This window comes from Humulus lupulus, chromosome 1, assembly GCF_963169125.1.
Source record: "Humulus lupulus chromosome 1, drHumLupu1.1, whole genome shotgun sequence".
Lineage (NCBI taxonomy): Eukaryota > Viridiplantae > Streptophyta > Magnoliopsida > Rosales > Cannabaceae > Humulus > Humulus lupulus.
The window spans coordinates 149,040,938-149,066,266 of record NC_084793.1 but is presented as its reverse complement, the minus strand read 5'-3'; the positions used below and the strand labels follow the sequence as shown (position 1 = coordinate 149,066,266).

The following is a 25,329-nucleotide window of genomic DNA, read 5'->3' as shown; positions in this document are numbered from 1 at the left end:
CCTCATCTCCATCTTCGTTCATTTTTGGAGGTGAGGGATTCATTCAAGTTGCAAGGCACTACTGAAGAGGCCTTGAGGTTGAAGTTAGTTCCTTTTTCTCTAAGGGGTCGAGCTAGAGCTTGGCTCAATACACTTCCTTATGACTCAGTGACTACGTGGCATGAGCTAGCTGAGAAATTTTTGATGAAGTACTTCCCTCCAATGAAAAATGCTAGGTTTCAGAATGAGATTATTTCTTTTCAACAGTTGGAGGATGAGTCGGTATGTGATGCTTGGGAAAGGTTCAAAGAGTTATTGAGGAAGTGTCCACAGCATAGCATCCCTCATTGCATTCAAATGGAGACATTTAATAATGGTCTCAATGCTTCCACACGCATGGTGTTAGATGCTTCGACGAATGGGGATATTCTTTCTAAGTCCTACAATGAAGCATATGAGATTTTGGAACGGATTTCCAACAACAATTACCAATGCTCTAATGCTAGAGCCCCAACGGGAAGGAAAGTAGTGGGTATTCATGAAGTAGATGCTTTTATAGCTTTGACTGCTCAAGTTTCGTCTATGGCCAACCTATTGAAGACCATGAGTATTGGGGGGTAACTTGCAACCAGCTCCTATTGGGCAAGTGTCAAATGTTTATTGTGTTTATTGTGGAGGAGGGCACACATTTGATAGTTGTCCTTCTAATCCTGCTTCAATTTGTTACTTGGGAAATCAAAATGACAATCGCAACAATCCATATTCCAATTCTTACAATCTAGGTTGGAGGAATCATCCAAACTTTTCTTGGGGAGGTCAAGGGGCTAGTTCAAGTGGAGTAACCAAGCCAAACAAACCTACTTATCCTCTGGGTTTTTCTCAACAACAACTAAGAGCTCAACCCCATCCTCCACAAGTTTCTCAAACAAGCTCTTTGGAGAATTTGATGAAAGAGTATATGGCCAACTGAATTATGCAGTAGTTCAAAGTCAAGCAGCATCTCTGAGGAATTTAGAGATTCAAATGGGACAACTAGCTACTGAGTTGAGGAATAGACTACTAGGCACCTTGCCTAGTGATACCAAAAATCCAAGGAGAGATGGTAAAGAGCAATGCAAGGTGATCACTTTGAGGAGTGGTGAAAATCTGGAGTTGAATGAGGACAATCCTAAGAGAAAAAATGAGCCCACTTCAATCCAAAGTAGTGTGGAAAAGGAAGAAAGAGTTGGGAGTTCGAATATGTCAAATACTGATCCTGAAGCAAATGTTGCAGCAATGCATCCGCAAAATGCATCAGAGAAGCCAATGAGCAAGCCACCTCCACCATTTCCTCAGCGATTTCAAAAGCAGCAGCAAGATAGCCCATTTCGAAGATTTTTGGATGTTTTGAAGCAATTCCACATCAACATACCCCTGGTGGAAGCTTTGGAACAAATGCCTAACTATGTGAAGTTCTTGAAGGATATTTTGACAAAGAAGAGAAGGCTTGGCGAATTTTAAACGGTTGCTTTGACTGAGGGTTGTAGTGCTATTTTGAAGAATAAAATCCCTCCCAAGTTGAAGGATCCAGGCAGTTTTGGGAAAATAAGTTGATAAAGCTCTGTGTGATTTTTGGGGCTAGCATTAATTTGATGCCCATGTCCATTTTTAAGAAGTTGGGAATTGGAGGGGCAAGGCCAACTACACTCACCTTGCAATTAGTTGACCGTTCTATGGTGAATTCAGAGGGAAAGATTGAAGACGCCCTAGTACAAGTTGACAAGTTCATTTTTCTGGTGGATTTTATTATTCTTGACCATGAGGAAGATAGGGATGTACCAATCATTTTGGGGATACCATTTCTTGCCACTGGGAGGATGTTGATAGATGTTGAAAAAGGAGAGCTCACCATTCAAGCTCAAGACGAACAAGTCACATTCAATGTTTTTAATCTTATATCTTCTCCTAATGAAGTTGAAGCTTGTTTGGCCATGAGTGCTTCTAACTTCAATTTGATTGAAAAGATGCATGAAAAGCATAGCAAGGGAGTGAAGAAAAAGGACCCTTTTGAAGAAATTGAGAAAGGTGGTGAGCCATGGATAAGTAAGGAAGAAGAACCATCTCATCCTCCAAAGCTACCGAAGAAAAAGAAGAATAAAAAGAAGCACAAAGGAAAACCTCAATCACAAATGTTGGAAGTTGGGAAAAGGGTGTTTTTCTCAAACTCTCTAGTGAAATCAGGGTGTGATTGTAACGCCCTGGTTACCCAAGAACAGTTACAGTGAACGGTGAACCGGAAAATTTAACCCGCTACCCAAGTCCTTTGGTTAAAAACGTGCTTCTAAGTGTTATTAACAGGTTAAGGTGGAAAACCAATCAAAAGGAAAGGATATATTTTATTAAATACATAAAAAATTTCATGGGCCCATCAAAACATTTTCAAGTTATTTACAACTCAAAATGGTCATTACTGTTTCAAATTTACAAACCCGCCGACCTAAGCGGCAAAAATAGGGTAAACCCCTAGTTCCTCTAAGAACTCCTTGGCCGTGGTGGTCAAGCGGCCGCATATGTACACATCACCACCTAAGCTCTCCACTCATGGCTGGATGAGCTTTTCTTTTCCTTTACCTGCACCACATAGCACCCATGAGCCAAGGCCCAGTAAGAAAACACAATATAGCATGATATAATATCAACAATGATCATAATAATCATTCAGGACTTTCAGTCCAAAACAGGTAAGTGACAGTTGCAAAAGTCGCTAAGGTGGGTACAACTCCCTTTAGCCATGTGACGATAGGGCCACCGGGGCTTAACAGATAAGTCAACCTTTCACTAGCTTAAACAGGATAGGTGCATGGTGACTAATCACCAACATAACCTTCCTCATGACCATAGAGTCATAACCCTGGAACATCGTTCCCTAGCCATGTGACAAACGGTCACCTAGGCCTTAGGCCCTGGTTCTGAGTAACTAGCTTAGACTAGTCAAGCGCTTATAAGTTTCATCAACCTTAGGGTCAGTCCAGCATTAATGCCTTAGAGTCATTCAATGCTGATATCGATTAGATCCATATCTTCATTTGACTCTGCGTTCAAGACACTTATGCCGTTTCTGACTCTTAGGCCAGTGATACGCGACCAGTGCCGTCCCTGACTAATCAGTGCCATACACAAGTAAAAAACATTCTCTAGCATTTAATATGAAATCAATGTCCACATTTATCAACCAACATGTCTCTACAACAGTCATGCATGTCATATACACAGGGTGCAGCTTTCTTACCTCAGGTTCGAGTGAGAAATATAATAAGAACTACTCCTGAGAACGATCAACCTTTTGGTTCCTTAGCGGTTACCTAATCACAACAAATTATAACCTCCAATTAATGAAAATCAACAATGAAAGGGTCTTAACCTAAACCCTACTCTCGGGTCCTCGAAACATGCCCACACGGTGAGTAGATTCGATCCCGGACCTTAAGGATTGAAACCCCGAGCCAAAAACCCTTAAAAACACTCAAAATGGGACTTTGGAGGAACATAGTAGTGCTACAGTGCTTCTCTCTAGCACCCTAGCACTATTCTTAGAACCCCCAAAACGCCCAAAAGAATCCTGTGTAGCGCTATAGCACCCTAGGGTGGGCGTTGTAGCACTACCCCCAGACCAGCACTCCCCTAAAACCTTCTTCTTCGACTCCTCCAATTCCAACCTGTTTCCAATGCTTCCAAATCCCATTTTTGATGCCAAATGAACCCAAAAACCATCCTAACACACCCCAAACATAACAACCATAAGAACCCTAGCCAAATCTCCCAACAAAACCAAGTATTCAACCTAGAAATCACAACAGAAAACTAGAACCAAAACAGGGCAAACCAGAGAATTCAATGACTAGAAACTTACCTCAAACTCAGATTATGATGCTCTTCAAGGGTGGAACACACTCCCAAACTCCCAAGGCTTACTTGCCAAGCTTGAATCCTCAAGAATGGTTCAAAAATCACAAAGAACACTGAAGGAGGAAAGGTACGGGAAGGCTCTTGAAGATGCTCTGTTTTTCTACTTCTTTTACAGCCTAAAATGGCTTATATCTATCCTAGGGGTGAAAATACCAAAATACCCCTAGGTCTAATAAGGATTTCTAAAGGCTCCCAAGGGCAAGATTGACATTTCTCACTTATCTCGTTAATCAAAATTAACGTTCTCCAATTCCCGCTATTCTCGATAATCTCAAACACCAATAATTCATATCTCGTTACCCTTTAATTCCCGGCAATGCTCTAATCATTAAAATTACGCCGAGACTCATCCCGAGCCCCGGACTTAAACGCGTTATGACTAGACCGCTAACTAATATTCCATGATCGTCTCATGTCGAATAGCTCGAACAAACCCACATTATAATGTGGTCTCAACAATATGTCACCGACATGCATACAAATATACAATTATGCCCTCAACAGGCCAAATTACCAAAACACTCCTGTAATTAAAATGTGGACCCACATGCATGCATTTAACATCATATTATAATATAATTCACATATACATGCATATTATCGATTAATGGCATAATTAAACAAGTATGGCCCTCCTGGCCTACTAATCCCGCCATTAAACCGCATTAGGGATTTCGGGGCATTACAATGATGGTGGGTTCTTAGTAAGCAAGGTGTTTCCCAATGGTGTGGTGGAATTATATGATGAGCATATGGGAAGAGCATTTAAGGTGACAAGGAAAGGAGCAAAGCTTGGGGAAAGCGAGGTTGAGCAATACCAAACCTCGGTTTCCTTGAAAGATCCTTAGGAAAAAAAAATTAAGTTTGGATTGCTATGGTTTTTGGAGGATTCATTTGTAAAGCAACTCAAAGAAATAAAGAATAAAAATGCATTGAAAAAAATAATAGAAAAAAAACAAATGAAAATATATATATTAGTGTTTTTAGTTATTTTTATTTTAATTTTTTGTTATGTAAATTATATTTTATTGTAATGTTGTTTTTGGAGTGGTATTATGTGTTTTTTTGTGTGTTTCAGGTGTTAAGAAGCAAGCAGATAGTGTTTTGGAAGTAATTTTGAGGTCCGAAGCTTTTGCGGAAATTTTGCTGAAGCAAAATGGGGAGAAAAATTTTGGACGTGGGACAAGCACAAGTCAGAGAGATCTGCGATGCATCGTGAGAATGGTGGACATATTTCGTGGTTGCCTGAGTCTATTATGTTAATGGTGAGTTATGCTTTGTGAGCCCGCGCAACCACTTTTGTCCAAATGGCAGTCGCTAGAACTAAAGTTCCCAAGCAAAAGGCACCCAACTCCTCAACTCCATAACCAGCCAAAAAGAAGGCCATCGATTCTAAATCGTCCCTATCTTTTCGAATGACAATCCCAAAGGATAGGTAAGGGGAGTTGTCTTATCTCAACTCATTTTCCTTTTTTTTTAATTTGTTGTTTTTGTTATTTCTTTTGATTTGTGGTTGTAATATTGTTGTTTTAGTGTCTTGTTCATGTTTTGGTCTTGTTTTTCGTTGTCTTTTCATTGTTGTTTTGTCTTTCTCTTGAGGATATTCTTTGTTTGTTAGTGTTTAACTAGGGGGCTCAATGATGATCTTGAAAAACTACAAAAATATAATGAATCTAAGTTGAAGCTGAATGTCTTTCTTACTTGAGTTTTGAAGCTCAATTCTTTGGGTGTGAATGTTGCTAGCAATTGATTGATGAGAGTGTTTTTATTTTCAGTGTGTGCATAGCTTGATTAAACATTTTTTAGACCCTAGAAAGAGCTAGTTTCTTGTGAGAGCTTAAATTTCTAGAATTACTTAGTGATTCTCCTTTAGGCGAAATCTTAGGCAACACCACACCGATGACATGATTTAGGCCATCCTTGGACCGTTTGAGCCTTTGAAGCCTACCATTTATGCATTTTTATCCCTAGTCACCCCGTTGAGCTTAAGTGTCATTTTCTTGCTTAGTCACTTATTAGCCTAGCTATATATAATAACCTCTTTTCACCATACCCTTTAGTACCTTGATCTTTATAGGATTTAATTTTTGTTTTATTTGGGGGGGGTTGAAAGGATTAGAAAGTGCGAGAGGCAATGGATGAGCGTTTTCATTTTCTTATTTTGCTTGTTTTCACCATTGGGGACAATGTTGATTTTAAGTTTGGGGGGAGAGTGTATTTTCATTTTTCTTGTTCTCTTGCCATCTAGTTGTTTATCTTCATTCTTAAAAAAATAGAAAATCCAAAAAAAAATTAAAAAGAAAAGATTATAGAGTGCACTCCCTTGCATCAAAGCAAAGTTTAAAAAAAAATAAAAAGTAATTTTGTTTGTAAATAAGTTTGGGGGTGTAACTCTTCAAATAAAAGAAAAGTTTGTTTTAGTTTTTGTCTTTGTATGTTAGTATTAAAGGCTAGTAGCAAGAGTTATATTTTGTTGTGGGGTTTTCTTTGGGAAAATTAATGTGTGCATTTATTTAGGTCCTAGAAAGATTGAGGTGCTTAAGGTGATTTGAGCCAAAATTAATCTCTCTTATCTTAGGAAAAGTTATGCATGCACTAAAGGGTGAAACACTTGACTCATATTTTGATAACAACATCAATGATTGAAGAGTTTGGTTTAAAGCTTGTGTAAGTTTGAAATTAAGCTTCTCTTATTCAAAATAAAATTTCAGAGAGCTTTCCCCTTTTAGCATTGGCAAAGCAAAGTTTATCCTCTTGTGTTGTGTCTTGTCCTTGTTGTTTTCCTTTTGTTGTTTAATTTGTGTCTTGTGTGTCTTTCATTATCTTTTTTTGGATTCATCACTCAATGGAAAGTAATGTCTTAAGTTTGGGGGTGTGATAACTCTTGAATAAATAGTTATTTTTCATACTTTTGAGCTTATAATTTTAGAATTAGGTTGAGTGATGTTTATGTATTTTGTTATTTTTAGTTAATTCTTTTCCTTTTTGTATTCTTGTGTCATTTTTGGTGTTTAAAAGCTGAAGGTAGAAATTATGAATTTAGGTATGAAATTGTCCAAATAAACTAATGAAAAGTGAAAAGGCTCTTATTTGTTTATTGTGTGATGAAATATTAGGTTTGCCGGAACATTTTCAACAGGAATCAGAGTAGAATAGTCTGCATATAAGGGAAAGACAAGTGGCATTTCATTAATTGACTTGTCAAAGGGTGGTGAGGTGGCAATAAATCAAATTATCAGCTGCATTTTAGAAGGAAGATTCTAGAGAAAAAGGAGGAGGCTCACGTGGAGTGCTTGGAGGGCATTTTTGGCAAGAGAGAAAAGAGGGCTTTGGACCCTAGCAAAAGAGGAGAAAGAGGACAGCCTCCATTACCCAATTTAGCCATTATTCTAGAGAGAGAACCACCAAGTACAAGAGTTTTCTGCAGTATAAAGAAGGAGAGAGGAGAAGGAAGAAGAGGAAAGTAGAGAAGCTTGCTTCCATCATCATCTTTTGGGCTATTTCTTCTCCCTTGTCATTTCTTTCCTATTTCCTCTTTGTATTTGGTGTTTAAACTCTCATGGATAGATTTAATTTTGTATTTGTGTTTATTATTTTAGCTATGAACTAGATCCTTTGAGGCTTTGATTATTAATGAACTCTATTTCTTAATTCTAAATTTCTAGAACTTTATTTTAGTAATTTACTCATTGTTCATTCAAATGTGCTTAATGATGAATTCTTGTTATTGCTTGATCACCAATTACAAGATATTTAGTTATATTTGTGCTGAGAAGTTTGAATATAATGGATAGATTTGAATGACACAAGTGGATAATCTTGTTAGATTATGTTTTTGAATAGCATATGAATGTGTTATGTGCCTTGGTTAACAATGATGAATTGGTGCTTAATTCTGGGTTCTTTAACTTGATTGGCATAGGAATATGTTAAATTAGATGGAAGAATCAATATCATGGGTCTTGGAAAAGTTTCATGAACATGTTTTGAATTCTTGTTAACTTTGGGTAATTTGCTGATATTTTGCTGCAGCAAAATGTACAGGTCAATTGACATATAGGGATTTAATAATTCAAGTCTATTTTAACCAATCGATTTTATCTCACTTTCATATTAGCATTGCAGTTTATTTTTTAGCATTTTTAATTGATTCCAAGTAGCGTTAGCTTACTAAAATCAAAACAATTTAATTTGGTTACTCTTGTGTAATTGTTTGGTAATTAATTGACGCATTTATTTTTAATTTGCAATCCCTGTAGAAACAATCTTGTATGCTTATCACTTTATTACTTGCTTTGTGACTGTGTACACTTGCACATATTTAATTGAATATTAGCACAACAGTGGCTACATGGTATACATGATTTATATGGTAATATGAATATATGTGCATGTTTATGTGTATTAAACATGCATGTGGGTCCGTTCTTTTTTATAAGGGCATATTTGTAATTTTGGCCCGTTGATGGCATAAATGTGATTATATGCGTTAAATGATTGAGACCACATTATTATGTGGATATATTTGTAGTATTCAGCTCGAGGCAATCTTGGTGAGCGTATTAGCGGAATAGTCACAACGGGGTCTAATACCTGGCTCAGGGTGAGCCTAGGGGTATTTTGGGTAAACTTAACGTATATTTGGGATTTTTCGGGTTACTGGTAATTATTGGTGATTAATTGGGTGTGTCGGGATCTATAGGGATACTCGAGGTTTAGCGGGAAAATGGTGGCAAAAGATGGTTTTTCCCTTGGTGGTGTTAGAAAGGCTAAGGATAAGCTTAAGGGAATTTTTGTCTTTTGTGTTGATGGATAAACCTTAGGAAAACACTAGAAGCAACTTAGTTTCTTCCCTGAAGTTTCCCAGCTCTCTCTCTCTCTCTCCCTCGTTTTCTCTCCTCTTCTTGGTGCCTTGGTGGGTTTGATCTTTCGGGAAGGAAAGAGCTTGGGAATGTGTGATACAATCTGAAATTGGAGCAGAGAATAACTCAAGGTCATGATTCATAGCTGGAGTAAGCTCTAAACCATGATTTAATCAAGTTCTAGTTCTGGTTTTCTTGATTGTTTTGGGTGTTGAGCTCAAGGAAGTAAAGTTGAATTGGGATGAGGTTTATGTGTTAAATTTTTGGGTTTATGTACTGCTCTAAGTGTAGTAAAGATGTTTTGGGGCTCAATTCTTGGTATAGCTATTGTTAGGATGGATTTTTGGTGAATTGGGTTCAGGGAAAAATGTAGGAAAAACCCTAGAATGTCTGGGTTTTGGGCTCGAGTTGGACCCCTGTTCTTCAAGCGCCTTGGCCCGCGTGATCCCGGAAGCCTAGGGAGTCTCTGTTTTCGTAGGCGCGCCACGACCCTAAGGGCCAAGTCGTAGCGCGTGTCCCTAGGAATTTATGGGCTGGTGCCTCTGTCTTGGAGGCGCGCCGCGACCCTCAGGGCCAAGCCGCAGCCCGCCTAGGCAACCTTAGCCAAATTAGGATTTTGGGCTCAGGAACTTAAACCTAAGGGCTCGGGAAGAATTCTACTACCCGGTTTAGTAGAATTTGAGGTCCCGGAGACTAGTGTATTATTCCGAAACTTTTAATTGATTTAGATTTTAATGGTTATTCGTTACCGCTTTGTGACTAGGGCTGCCGTTAAGGCTCGGGATTAAGGATCGTACTCGGGACCGCTCTACACCTTCAGCTCGAGACTCGAGGTAAGAAAATTGATCCTGGGATGTGAATGGGGCTTAGATCCCTGTTAACGAATATATTATGATTGTGAATATATCTTTATATGAGAATATCTGGATAGGCATGCTTGAATATGCTGCCTCTGATTGCTTGTTGTGCAATGTATATCTGTGATTATATCTATTTTAAAGGCTGGCCTAAGGGCGCTGGGGGCCGATAGCAAGCATGCGAAACGTAGCTCGGCCTAAGCGTGTCGGGGTCGACTATAAGACCAGAGGACTCAGTATAAGGGCGTCGGGCCTGAACATTATACAATAAACAGAAGTTTTGTTTGCACTTAACTAATTGTATTGTTTGATGAGCTTAGTTTATATGTTTGATTGAGTTGAATACTACTATTGATCTTGTTGCTGATATCCTAATGTTGATTGAATTTATTGATTTAAGTTTTTTTTCTTTTATATTGTTGCCCAGTTGTGCATGCTGATTTAAGTTTTCCTGCTGAGCCTTGGCTCACGAGTGTTATGAGGTACTGGTAAGGGAAAGGGAAAGTCAGACCAGCCATGAATTGGAGAGCTTCGAGGTCGGTGTGTACATATGCAGCCTACTTGACCGCCACGGTCAGGGTAGCCTAGGAGGAACTAGGGTTGAACCCTGTTTTTCCGCTTATGACGGCTAATTTGTATTTCATTTGTCGTTTACCAGTTTGTAACCAAATTTTGGGATCCCATGTATAAACTTAATATTTTTAATGAAAACTAATCACTTTGTTGACCAAACTTTTTAATACATGGCCTTGACTTAGTCTTTAATTACACATTTAAGTTCAAATGACTCGCTTAGCGAGTTAAGCACTATCTTAAACACACAGTGTAACACTCTTGGTTAACCAGGATGTTACAACATGCAATTCATTTAGCCTAGGTTCTATTTTTCACCACAATCAAGATACCTGTCACAATACCCTAATTGCAATTTATCAATCTACTTAGAATCCTAGACTATTAGGTGAATAACAATCCTAAAATGATAGTAGAATAATGCAAAACCCTAATTAGTGGCCATCTAAACAAGATTTTACAAGATCCATGACATTCAAATAGAGAAAATAGAAGTAATTTAATATAAGGGAATATAAAGAATAAGATTTATCAATTCATTCAAGATCTCATGTCTAGGGTTTTGAAATAATCCTCAACTACAAAGAAAACGACTCCATAATCACATTCATATTCACAAACATAAATATTCAATGACAATAAGGAGGTTTTGAAAAGAAAGAAAAAATAGATTGAAGAATATAGATGATGATGTATTTTTCTCCTCATTTGTTGCTCTAGCCTCTAAAATTCGCAATCCAAAGTTGTATTAAAAGTTAGTCATAATTTTGTTTATAGCCCTTTCAAAAATACATTTAAAATTCAAAAATTAAGGAAAAAATCAATCTTCAGCAGCGACCAGTGTTTCTTGGCAGTTGTGGCCACTAGAACATGAATTTTCCAGAAAACCGGGCTCTGGCCGCGGCCTGTGACATTTCTGGCTGTGGCCACTGCGTTTTGTTTCCCAGGCCGCGGCCGTAGCAATTTTTCTACTTTTTTGGTTTTCTTCAGCTGCAGCCACTAGCAGTATTTTAACCATAACTTCCTTGATATAGGTCGTAATTGGACGAATCAAAAATATATGGAGAGCTAAGAAAAAGATCTAAAACTTATATCTCTAGAAATATTTCCAAAAGAGTATTGAAAAATTATCAAAATCAAGTGTGAAGTTTCAGAATTGTAATTCTGAGCTTAACCATTACTTGTAAAACATCTCAAATTCATTATTTTTCACCCAAATGTCTTGGAAGTCCTAAAAATACAAAATAAACTAATTAAACATAAGTAAATAAATAATCAAGTGCATAATCATAGAAGAATAATGAATTAAAAATAGATAAATTTGATACTTATCAAATTCCCCCACACTTGACATTTTCTTGTCCTTGAGCAAACAAAATAAAAACTAAACACATAAGCAATGGTTTTGTCGAAAGCACTAGTTGTCTCAAAAATTAATCAAACAAATAAGTCATAGAAAAAATTTGAATTCCACATTCATCATAATTTCAACTCAATGTACAATCACCACTTAAACTCGATCTTTTTAAATTTATGCACAATCAAACTTACAAACTCTCATGCACCTAAATCAATTTATACATGCCAAAATATGTTTTAAAGTCTCTTATATAGAAGATAATTATCATGAAAAGAATCTACTCCATAGACATTAATCAATTATTCTCCACTAATATAAACACAATCAAGAATCAAAAAGTCTTTAAAAGCTTATAATGTAAGGCGAAGGTTAAAGGTAGATGAGAAAATGAATAATTTCGCTTAAATCACACCATAGCCTACATTTATTCTATTCTCTAGATCTTCCCACAAATTTCCCATACATTTCAAAAATACATAACATTTCCATTTTCTTCTTTCCACATTGATCTTACTATTTCCCCTACACTTATACTTTTGCAAAATTTCTCTTTTTTTCAATATTTCTCAATGCGTATATTTTTTTTTTCAATTCAACTCATTGGGAGAAATAGTAGATCATATACCTTCACATTACAATCCAACATACCAATACAACTTCTCTTTCTTACAATACAAAACCCAACCCAAAAAATTAAATATTCATATAAAACCATGGTGTAATGGGTCACGAGAAGAGATAAAATTTTAAAGCTGCAAAGGTTTAGAAATTAGCTTATAAAAGAAAAAGATTAGTCATTAATTGCTCAAAAATGGGAAAGTATGGTATTAGAAATCATAGGTAAGCTTAAAAGACTCAAACGATCCAAAGAACATGCCTTAATCATCTTCCTAATCATGTGTACTTAGAATTTCACCTCAAAAAATTAATCAATGATTTCTAGAGTGGTCGAGACTATATATAAATTGATAATAGGATGCATAAATATCTCCAAACAATAGTGAAAAGTTAAATCGAATTGTACACATATTATGTTTAAGTGACAACCAACACATGAGCTAAGCACACAATTCAAGTAAACTTCATCAAGTTCCTAGAAGTAGTCTCATCTCAATCAGAAGTTTTATCATCGACAAACGAATTTCAACACAACCATGCTTATGACAACCTAAAAGCAAACTAAAAAAAAAAAAACGACACTAGAAACAACTAAACATAACACAAACACAAATAACAACTAAAGAAATGACAAATAAAAATAAAACAGACAGTTTTCCCTTCCCCACACTTAATTTAAGCATTGTCCTCAAGGCATATACTAAATAAAAAATCAATGCAAAATAAAAAGATAAGAGTAAGACAAACTCTCGTAAGTTTGCTTTGTTTAACGTCGTTAGCTTGACAGAATGCTGCTCCCAAGATTTTTATGTTGGGTATTTCAATGAATTCTCCTTCCCTTTGATCTCACTAGGAAAATCAAACACATTGAATTTGATAACTTCACCATCACATTCCATTGTCAGCATTCCTGCTCTAACATCCAGCTTTGTATTTGTTGTCATCAAGAATGACCTCCCAAATAAAATCTGTATCGGATTGGGTATTGATGCATCGCCCATTTCAAGTATATAAAAATCTGCTGGAAAGACAAGTTCATCAACCTCCACCAACACATCTTCAACTACCCCTAAAGGATAAGCATGAGTGTGATTGGCCAGTTGAATAATAACTCTTGTATCCTTTAGTGGCCCAAGATTTAAGGAAGCATATATTAAATATGACATGACATTAATCGATGCTCCCAAATCTATCATACATCACTCAATTCTTTTATTCCCAATCATACAAGGAATTGTAAAGGTTCTAGGATCCTTGCATTTTGGTGGCAGCTTCTTTTGGAGAAAAGTAGAGACGTTCTCCCCCACACTTATTGTTAACCGAGATTTTCGGCAACTATATTAATGAACAATATTTGCTGGTAATAATAATGAAAGTAGAAGATCGACACGGGGTTTTTACGTGGTTGGAGCGTTAACTAGCCTTAGTCCACGAGTCTATATATTAGAGCTAGAAGAAGCTTTTACAATGGAGTTTTCTAGCTATATCTGAACAGAGTTTCTACCTTCTTTTTTCTCCGAATCCCCCCTTACATTGTTCTACAGCTTATATTTATAAGCTGAGGGGAATACCGGGTCTGGGCCGGATCCGACCCGGGCCCATCAGAGAAATGGGTACAAGGGGCCTTTCTAGTGGAGGCCCAATACAAAAAGGTATACAATACACGAAATTCAAACCAGCTAAGGCCCAATTGGTTGACCTGAGACACAAGCCTCGCCCGACAAAACGACGCTTTGGCTCTGACCACTTCGAGTCACGAGGCTGATTCAGGAGACAAGAACGGTCAGGGTACTTGGCTGCGCAGTCCTGACACATCAGTGAGCAATCCCGAGGCGACCCTTTCTGCAGGCGAAAAGTGGGGGACAATGCCCACGCGAAACGAGGCGGCTTCAGGATCCTGGACGCTTGGCCCTCCAAACAGGGAGGAGGTGATCCATGTCCGTTTACCATTGGCCCGCTCCATTTACCATAGGCCCGGACCATACCAGGGTCCGGGACAGGAATGCGTAGGCCGCGACGGTCCGGGGCGCTCTGGACATCGCCCGGACCGTTCTTGCTGAGGACGAACCCGGAGGGACGCCCCGGACCCTTCAAATGGGCCCAGTCTAGGGTCCCTGGTCCGCACCAGTCCCCTTGGGCAATATTCAAACCAAGGGACCTTGGGCTGGGCCCATGGGCCGAGCTGGCCCTCTGACCGCGGGCCAGGGCGAAGGCCCAAAGCCCCTGCAGGAAATGGGGATAACACTTATCTTCTCATCACCCTTTAATTTCTTCTTATTCATGCACAAATCCTTCAAATATTTAGCATAATGAGGCACTTGTTTAATATCATCAAGTAATGGAATGTTTACCTCAACTTTGCGAAAATTCTCAAGAATTTCCTTATCAACTTCCTCTTTCTTAAACTTTTTCAATCTGCTTGGAAAAGGCGAACAAGGGGCATAGGTTGGCATAGTTGGTTTATGTGACTTTTTCTGTGTTGGTTTTTTTTGATAAGCTATTCAACTTTATTGACTTCTTACCTAGATCTTTTCTGGAGACATACTACAAAGACTTGGATGTGATAGTTTGGGTCCTCAGTAGGAAATCCACCAAATTGAACAGTGGATTGCACCATTTGTAGAATTGTTGGCTTGATTTCGAAGTTGTCAGCGACAACCGTGGGGTGTCGGATGCAAGAGTGCACTCCTGTAACAATGGGAAGTACATAGTCTCTTAGTGTCCTTAGTCCTTGTTCCACAGGGACCTCTGTAGCATCTGGGATCTCAGCAACAACTATTGCCCTTTGAACATTATTAGCAACATTATTAACTAAATTCTCTTGATTCTCAGCCATGGTATTCTCCAACCTCTTCTTCTTTTGGTTTAGTCTGCAAGTTCTCTCTATTTCAGGATTCACCGGTACTATTTCCCATTATTTAACACGTCACATAAACCAATGTTTCTTGAAAGCACAAGATTAAGATACCAAATGAATTAGAATGATAACAAAAAAAACCAAGTTAGAGTGTTGTAAATTTCCCCAGCAACAACGTCGAAAACTTGTTGTGAATTTTTTTTAAATATGCAAGTGCACGCAATCGAACAAGTAATATTATTAAGTAGAGTATTGAACCCACAAGGATTATTTACTAATTACCAAGAATCAATTTTTTGTTTCTAATTGATTAGCGAAGATCAAATTGCAAAAATAACTAAATAAATGAAATAAAACAACTAACAAGAACAATAAAGAACTCAACAACAAATATTCTAATTCAATGGATAAAATATAGGATTATTAACTTCATCAACTATCCACCTATGCTTCTGTAATACAAATTCCATAATTTCTATCTCTACCGTGATAGCAGATCACAATTGCAAATTATTTTCTTATTAGGACATATAACTCTCTACAATAAACAAACTTCCTACATCTTTATGGTAAATTAAACAAATTGTAGGCATTAAACACGTAATCCCTAAGCTACACAAATCATATGGGTACTCTCGTCCAATACAAATCAATGATTATTTGACTAAAGCATATTTATTCTTCACTTTTCACATGTTAGGTTAAAATCATATAAATTATGCAATTGGTGGCCAATCAATCACAAGCATTAAACACAAATAAAATAACTCACGATATTGTCTGGTAATTCATGAAAACTGCATTAGATAATCATAAGGTTTCAAGAAGAATCCATTAACACCCTAAAAAGAAAATCAGTTCATGCTAAACATAATAACATAAAACTAGGTATAGGCATCACTACAGCAGAAATTAAAAGAAGAAGAAAAGAAAAACAATGAGAAATATATTAGGCCTTCAATCCTTTGCCACCACTGAGTGTTTTCTTGAGTCTTGATAACTCCATTTTAGTGTTGTTTTAGGATGCATTTTTGTGGTAATCTTGAGTCTTTGTGTTTGTTTTGTGCAGATTACGCTTGTGTTTGTCTTTGGTGTAGGTAGATGCTATGAATCATGAGCTAAACATGAAAAGAAGAATAAATGGTGGGAAAATGGAGCTTTTGGTGGTTGTTCGACTCAAATTGGCGTTAAGGATGAGTTACAAGAAGTTTTTGATGAAGGAAGGATTTCGAATGGTAAAAATCTGAAGAAGAAAAATAGAAATAGAGTCTCAACATGGGCTTAAGGGCCGCGACTCTAGCAAAGTCAGAGGATGCATAACCTGCTGAGAAGGATTAGGGTCGCGACTTGGTCAAGAGAGTCGCGGCGCTAGAAGCAACTAAGGCAAATCCGAGAGGCACATCAAGACACAGGCAGCGACCTGGGTGAAGAGGGCCACGATGCCTAAAGACCCAATCAGATTCTGAAATGCCTTAAAACAGATACGGGTCGCAACCTAAGAAAGGCCAAGTCGTGGCCCGCCTTGCCAACAAAGAAGAATTTGGTTTTTTATATATATATAAATTCAGACTTTAGGTTTTAATTAGAATGAGGTCAGATTTTTTTATTACGGATTTTGAGAGCAATTCTTATTCTGAGACATTATTTTGTACAATTTCATATTTTTATTTCTTCTACAAGCTTTTGGATTGTATGAGTATAGATAATTGTTTATTGTTTTAGTCATGTCTAATATGAACTAAAACCTCTATCTAGGGGTTAATGTAGTCACTTGGATTTCTATTTAATTTTATTATGATGTTCTATTGATACTTCTTATTTATTCTAATCTATATAATGTTTGTCTAATGCTAGTGAATACTTGATCAATATTTGCTTGATTTATGATTTTGATTCAAAATTTGAAATATGTGAATTGAATATGATATCGTTATATAGATATAGGTTACATATTGGACAAAAGTACCTGTATGACTTATGTAGCAATTAAGTTACCAATCTTAATGCATGCTATGTGTTTAAGTTTATCATAGAGATGTAGAAAACTTGCATATAGGTTGAGATCTTATATCTTGAACAATAATAGGAATCGATATTTGTTAATAGGAAGAAGAGATTTAGAACTGATTAGTAAACTTAATATAATGAAAAGTTGATGAAATTAATTCCCTAGTCTTTTTATTATTGATTTTTCATCTGTTGATTCATTGTTCTGTTTACAGTTATTTAAATTTTGTTTGTAGTTAGAATTATTCATCTTAATTTTAATTACCAAATAGAAAGTGAAAAGAAATGATTGGTAATTGGGTTATAGTCTTTGTGAGAACGATTCTTATTTACTATCTATATTACTTGAATTGATTGTGTATACTTGCACATCATATTTTTGCTATCAAGTTTTTGGCACCCTTGCCAGGGACTAATATCCAAATCAAAATTAATTATTTTTTGTTCTACTTTGGTTTTTTTTTTCTTTTAGTACTCATTCGGATCGAGGTTGTATTGTGTTTCAGGAATTATTGGTATATGCGAAGAAGTAGAAAAAATGAGCTCATACCGATAGATCTTGAACTTGAAAGAACGTGTAAACAAAACCGAAAGATAAAGAAAAGGCTGGATTTTGCCATGGCTGAGAATCAAGGAAATGCAGCAAACAATGTTGCTAATGTTAATAATATCCCAAATATTCCAGAGGTTCCAGTGGAACGAGGACCAAGGACGCTTAGAGACTATGTGCTTCCTACTGTCACAGGAGTGCATTCATGCATCAGACACCCCACTATTGCTGCAAATAATTTCAAGATTAAGCCAGCAATATTAAAAATGGTGTAGTCTACTATTCAGTTTAGGGGGTTAACCACGAAAGATCCTAATTTGCACATAGCCAATTTCCTGGAGCTATGTGCAACATTTAAGTTAAATGGGGCAAGTGACGATGCGATTAGATTTAGATTATTCCCATTCTCTCTACGAGACCGAACGAAGAGTTGGCTAATTTCCTTGCAAACTAATTCTATCACAACATGGGAGGAGTTAGCTCAAAAGTTCTTAGCAAAGTTTTTCCCTCCAACAAAAGCTGCAAAGTTGAGAGGGGAAACTAATAACTTCTACCAGACAGAAGGGGAATCGTTGTATAATGCATGGAAAATATTTAAAGAGTTATTAAGGAAGTGCCCACATCATGGTATAGAGAAGTGGATGCTAGTCCATAATTTTTATAATGGGTTGAATGGTACTACTCGTACCATAATAGATGTTGTAGCAGGGGGTGCGTTCATGAGCAAGAGTGCTAATGAGGCGTATGAATTGCTAGAGGAGATGGCAATGAATAACTACCAGTGGCCAACTAAAAGGGGACAAACAAAGAAGGTGGCTGGTATGATTGAATTGGATGTTATTTCCATGCTTACAGCTCAAGTGGCAGCTTTAACGAAGCAGTTACAACAAAGCAACCTGTCAGCCCAAACCATGAAAGTTCAGAGTTTATGTGGGGCATGTGGGAGTGCTCATCCATTAATTCAGTGTCCTGCCATGGATAATATACCTATGGAACAAGTTCAACCTATAAGAAATTTTCAAAGACCAACCAAAAACCTCTTTTCGATGTCATATAACCAAGGGTGGAGGAATCATCCTAACTTCTCATGGAAAAATAATCAAGCTGCACAACAACCTTTCCCTCAAAGTAAGCAACAATACCTACCTCCATAGCTACAACAACATCAACCAACACATATTAAACAACATGACACACAACCCGATGTACTAAACCAGTTCATGACAGAAACCAGGGCATCTATCAAGAGTTTGGAGACTCAATTAGGGCAGTTGGCTACTTTGATGACAAATCGTACTCAAGGGAACTTACCAAGCACTACTGAAGTAAACCCAAAAGAACAATGTAACGGAATATCCTTGAGGAGTGGTAAGGTGTTAAAAGATCCAAAAGTGGTTTATAAGGAGAAGGAAGTGAGAGGGTCAAATGTTACTGAGAATTTAGAGAAGCAGCCAGAAATAAGCAAAGATCATCATATAAAGATCCCATATCCTCATAGGCTTCAAAAGAATAAGCTTGACAAGCAGTTTTCTAAATTTTTGGATATCTTTCGAAAGCTACACATCAATATCTTGTTTGCTGAGGCACTTGAACAAATGCCAAGTTATGTGAAGTTTGATTACATTATCCAGCAAAACCAACATACCCATAACTATTTGGGGGAACTTCACGATTATCATTGAGCCCAAGCAGACCGGTAAAACGAGTTGGTTTACCGGTGGTCTAACCAAGAGGAGGACAAGCACTATTTTTCTTATCCACCACCATCGCATCCTTTCCAAGACCCACCACCATTTTGAGATGATTCGTAGCAGGTAAGTTTTCTTTCCTTAACTTTTATAAAACATTAGGGACAATGTTTAGTTTAAGTTTGGGGGAGGGACTTAAAAAATTGTGTCTATTTTTAAAATATTTGTCTGTGCATATTTTGTGTGTGTGTGTGTGTTTGTGAATAGGTTGTGAGAGTCATTGTTTTGTTTTATGTCATTTTGAGTTTTAAGATTTACGTTTGAGTCTGACGTGAATTTATTGTGAACCATGATTGCCAATGAAGATAAAGTGAATGATAGATAGTATAATTCAAAGAAAATGAATTCATGAAAACTTGTGTGATTGGTTAATTGCTTTTGTATTTCATTTTAGTGTGTCAACATACTTAGAAAACCTTTTCATGATCTATGAGTTGTTTGATGCATGTTGAATGAATTTGTGGAATGTATAGTGGGAGTTGTAAATTCCAGAACTTGCTTATTTGTTATTTGAGGTGAAATAATACATCATGCTTGTGTTGGAAAAATGATTTAGGTCATTTTTGGATCGTTTGAGCTTTTCTTGCCAACCCTGAAATTCATTTTCCATTGATCACCATTGTTGAGCCTAATTTTGTACAATTTTGTTCTGAGCCACTAATAAAGCCTAAGAAATGTAAATCATTCCCAAAAGATATTATGATGCACATGATGACAATATGGTGTGGATTTGTATTGGGGTCATTTGAGGAAAGCTAGTGGGATTAGAAAAAGAAAAAAATAGAGAGAGTATATGTAAAAAAATTGAAAAAGAAATTTTCTTGTTTATATATGAATTACACTCCCAACGTATAATAAGAAATAAGTTTGGGGGAGTGTAGTTAGTATCTGAAAAAAAAAAGAATAAAAACATATATCTCTCTCTAGGTCAAGGAAAAAATTATTGAGGGGTTTATTAATTGGGCGGAAGAGAAAGGTCATGTGCTTGTGGTAACTTTGAGCTTAAAAAGTCTTTCTTACCTACCTTTACCTAAGCCATTTAATTACAAGCTTATAAAGTCCTTTTGATTTCTAGGCATGTTTTGGTGTATATTAGTGGAGAATGGAAAATAAGTAAGCATATGGAATACATATTTGGTTAGCGGTATGTGTAATTACCCGACTAACTTAAAGACCTCGAACCATTAAAACTACTAAGACATAGCTATTATTTTCGAATACATACATAAAATAATAGAACTTTATTAGAAAATCTAAAATACGGGATCCCATTGTTATTACATAAAATCATAAAGAAAACAAAACATTTAATTACATGTTCAAATACTAAATGAGAAAATTATAAATACATAATTAAAAAGACTCAAAACATAAACGTCATCCTCGATCGTTCCCATCAGTCCATTCATTTAGTTCTCACCCGATACACATGCCAAAGTCACCTAGAATATGTCTCTCCTTCCATGTTCATTTACCTGCAACATCTAAATAAAAAGGAATGAGTCTAATGCCCAGTAAGGAAAAACTACTAAAACATATCATAAATTATAAAACGTAAAACATAAATCATAAATCATAAGACTACAAATTAATGGTCATTAACTCATTACCATAGTATGTGATAGAAACCATCTAGGTCATCTCGCTACTATGTAGAGGTAGGTTTAAACACAAATATAGTATATGATAGAAACCATCTAGGTCATCTTGCTACTATTTAGAGGTAGGTTTAGACATAACTATAGTCTACGATAATGATAAAAATCTCAGGATTTGCTTATTTGCTATCCAAGCAACCATACTTCCCAAGCAACTACAAACATAAAACATATACATACATACATACACATAGCATATAAACATAATCATAACACATAAAGTCTAACTTATTTTCCTTACCTTGAGTGTGGAGAGAAATTGCTTGCTATAGAAAACGTCCAATCAACCTTAAATATAACATAAGATATTTATATTAGAGCCTTATAATAAAACTATACTTTCAAGAATTTTCTAAACCTCATAAAGTCATACCTTCAACCTAGAACAAAAATGATGAAATCTCATTCTTCTCTCTAATGTCTATCTCCAACAAAAACACCAAGAGTTTGGATACTTTGGTAGATTTTGATTATATATTGGCTTGATGGGGTTCAATATTTCGACTATAATAGGGTTTAGAAAGACAATAGTGTTTAAGGCAAAATAAAGAAAATAGAAGAAAAAGATCCCAAGCACTATAAGGACTAGTGTTTCAACTATGGCTATGTAGAGTGTTTATGGCAAAATGGAGAGAGCTTTTGGGATTATGGATTTTGATATGAGAGGTTTTTGAGAGCTTTTTAGTGTGAGAAAAATGGTGAATGGTAAGTCTCTATTTATAGGGTTCAAACCCCAACTCCCTTCCTTGATTTTCTCCACACTATTCAACTTAAATTTTAAAAATCAAACCTTCCCTCCACTATATGGTTTTAGCTAGCCTAGTCTTACCCCCTTATTGTTGCTACATCATCTCCAAGTATGCCACATAGTCTCCATTTGGTTCAAACTTTAGTCAAAGTCCAAATATCCTATATCTCGTAACTCTACCCTTCTGCAGTAAAATTAATGTAACTAAAGATATACAAGTCCAATTTAGTCCAATTGTATACCGTTGGATAGATAATTAAATTATCTACAATTGTTTAGAAATACTATTTTTCCAAAATCGTAATATAAATAGGTCAAAACTAGGTCCAAAGTTACATTACCCTAAGGTTACAAAAACTGCATTTACTTATCTAACTCTTAGTTCAACCATCATACTACTATCTCTACGTAGTTATTTAAGTACTTAAATTAAATCATTTGAATCTCCATTTATCTAACTCTTCTTCACACATAGTCACTTAATTCAAATCTTGCTTGTCTTTAAAATTTAAAAAGAGTCAAATATTTCCTATTTTTGAGCCAAACCTAAGACTAAGCTATTTTGGTTTTCATTTTAATTCTAATACTTTGACTTAGTTTACTGCCACATGTTCACTTCTTAATACATCAAATAGCATGTGCATTTAATACTTAATAAAAATATACACTAATTTAATCATATTCTAAAATAATTATAGTTACCCAAACTATAATTATTTCAAAGTCATAAAATCATAACTTAAATAATTTAAGCTTAAAGCAATCTTTATTCCACAACTCAAGTCATAACTAAATCTAACCTATGATCATATTTAAGGAGATTATAAGAAATAATAACCTTGGTTATTACAATATGCTTGGTTGAAATTTCGATATGTATTGATGAATTCACTGTGTTATTTGTTGAGAATGATTAGGTTATCTTAGATGTTGACAAGTTGAAGTGTTTTAGAGTAGCAGTTGACTAAAAATCTAGGTTAAGATTAATGTTTAGTAGTTTTCTAAGAATTATGCGATTTACATTCATGATATGGAGGCATTAAAAATTGTGGTTCATGCAGGTTCACGTTAAAATTTGTGTTGTGTTTTGTTTAGTGTGGTGTTGTGTTTTGTGAGTTGAGTCCTTTGTTCGAGGGCAAGCAAAGAGTAAGTTTGGGGGAGTTTGATAACTCCATTTTAGTGTCGCTTTAGGATGTGTTTTTGTGGTAATCTTGAGTCTTTGTGTTTATTTTGTGCCAGATTACGCTTGTGTTTGTCTTTGTTGTAGGTAGGTGCTATGAATCATGAGCTAAACGCGAAAAGAAGAAGAAATTGTGAAAAAATGGAGCTTTTGGTGGTTGTTTGACTCAAATTGGCGTTAAGGATGAGTTACGAGAAGTTTTTTATGAAGGAAGGATTTCGAATGGTAAAAATTTGAAGAAGAAAAAAAATAGAATTAGAGTCGCAGCATGGGCTTAAGAGTCGCGACTTGGTCAAGAGAGTCGCGGCACTAGAAGAAACAGAGGCAAATCCAAGAGGCGCATCAAGACGCGGGCTGCGACCTGGGTGAAGAGGGTCGGGACGCCTGAAGACCCCATCAGATTCTGAAATGCCTTAAAAAAGACACAGGCTAAGACCTAAGAAAGGCTAAGTCGTGGCATGCCTTGCCAACAAAGAAGAATTCAGATTTTTTTATATATAAATTCAGACTTTAGGTTTTAATTAGAACGAGGTCAGATTCTTTTATTACGAATGTTGAGAGCAATTCTTATTCTGAGACATTATTTTGTACAATTTCATATTTTTATTTCTTCTACAAGCTTTTGGATTGTATGAGTATAGATAATTGTTTATTGTTTTAGTCATGTCTAATATGAACTAAAACCTCTATCTAGGGGTTAATGTAGTCACTTGGATTTCTATTTAATTTTATTATGATGTTCGATTGATACTTCTTATTTATTCTAATCTATATAATGTTTGTCTAATGCTAGTGAATATTTGATCAATATTTACTTGATTTATGATTTTGATTCAAAATTCAAAAGATGCGAATTAAATATGTCATCGTTATATAGACATAGGTTACATATTGGACGAAAGTACCTGAATGACTTGTGTAGCAATTAAGTTACGAATCTTAATGTCTGCTATGTGTTTAAGTTTATCATAGAGATATAGAAAACTTGCATATAGGTTGAGATCTTATATCTTGAAAAAGAATAGGAATCAATTTTTGTTAACCTGCTATTAGAATAGGAAGAAGAGATTTAGAACTTATTAGTAAAATTAATAGAATGAAAAGCTTATGAAATTAATTCTTTAGCCTTTTTATTATTGATTTTTAATCTGTCGATTCATTGTTCTGTTTACAGTTATTTAAATTGTGTTTATAGTTAGAATTATTCATCTTAATTTTAATTACCAAATAGAAACTAAGAAGTAATTATTGGTAATTGAGTTATAGTCTATGTGAGAACGATTCTTATTTACTATTTATATTACTATAATCGATTATGTATACTTGCACATCATATTTTTTCTATCAAGTCTCTTGGGTTCTTCCTTCGAAAATCGTCATAATGATACTTATATAGTTGGCATATGTGTTAGCCCTGAAATACCACTTTTCCCCTTACTAAAATGCCCTAATTTACACATTAACCAACTAAAGTGTCGCGGCTCACCATTGAAGCTTCGCGACCCGCATACGAAAACAAAAATTGGTCTCGCCTCTGCCTCGACAAGCGCCACGTCTCAAAATTCCAACGTCGTGGCCCTCTACAAAACCAGATTCTGCCTTCTCTGACTACCACAACGTTGTGACCCTTAACACACAGTGCCGCAACTCAAAATCAATTTTGCTCCAAATTCGCCCTTTTCAATCCCGAGAGTCTCGTCAAATGTCAAATTCAATCCGGTAGATATCTCCTAACTTCAATTTCTTTAATTCAGGCATTTTACGATCAGAATCTCACAATATCACCATAATTTGATCCACTTTTCCATTTTGTAAAATCATGAAACACTAGCAAACACAATCATCATTATGCACAAACACAACTAAATAGACATATAAATTCCCTGAATTGACTCTCCAAAAGCTGTAAAAACTATCCTTTCAATAGTAGAGATATAACACATCCTATTTTCAATAAAGCTCGAAAGAGTAGTTTTGATGTAAAGATTGGTTTAGTTACATTTCATTTCAATAAAAAAAAAAATCTATGAGTTTGATGGTTTATATTTTATAGATACTATTTCAATTACATATTCGATGGCTATAATTTTTTTTTAATAATTTCATAGTTTTTGAAGATTTTTATTTTGAAAAAAAATATGTCTAATAGTATTTTGAAATTAATGCTCAAAATTTGATCGATATCTATCGAATTATCCATTAAATAAAGATGAAAATTTTATTGTAAATGATAAAATAAAGGAATTATTTTCAAACAGAATTATACTTCATAAATATATAAATTTGGTGTCATTGCAAGCATATTTTCCCAACTTTTCAATTTTGTTTTTAATTTTACATAAACAAAAAAAAAAGTAGAATTTTGAGTGTAGTAGTCAGCATGATTG

At 35.7% G+C, this 25,329-nt stretch overlaps 1 non-coding gene across 1 annotated transcript; it reads right to left on the bottom strand.

Moving 5' to 3' along the window:
* Positions 1-213: 213 nt before the first annotated feature.
* LOC133813745 (small nucleolar RNA R71) lies at positions 214-320 on the bottom strand. The gene has a single exon (XR_009884746.1). It is a non-coding gene; the product is annotated as a small nucleolar RNA R71 (small nucleolar RNA).
* Positions 321-25,329: the final 25,009 nt, after the last annotated feature.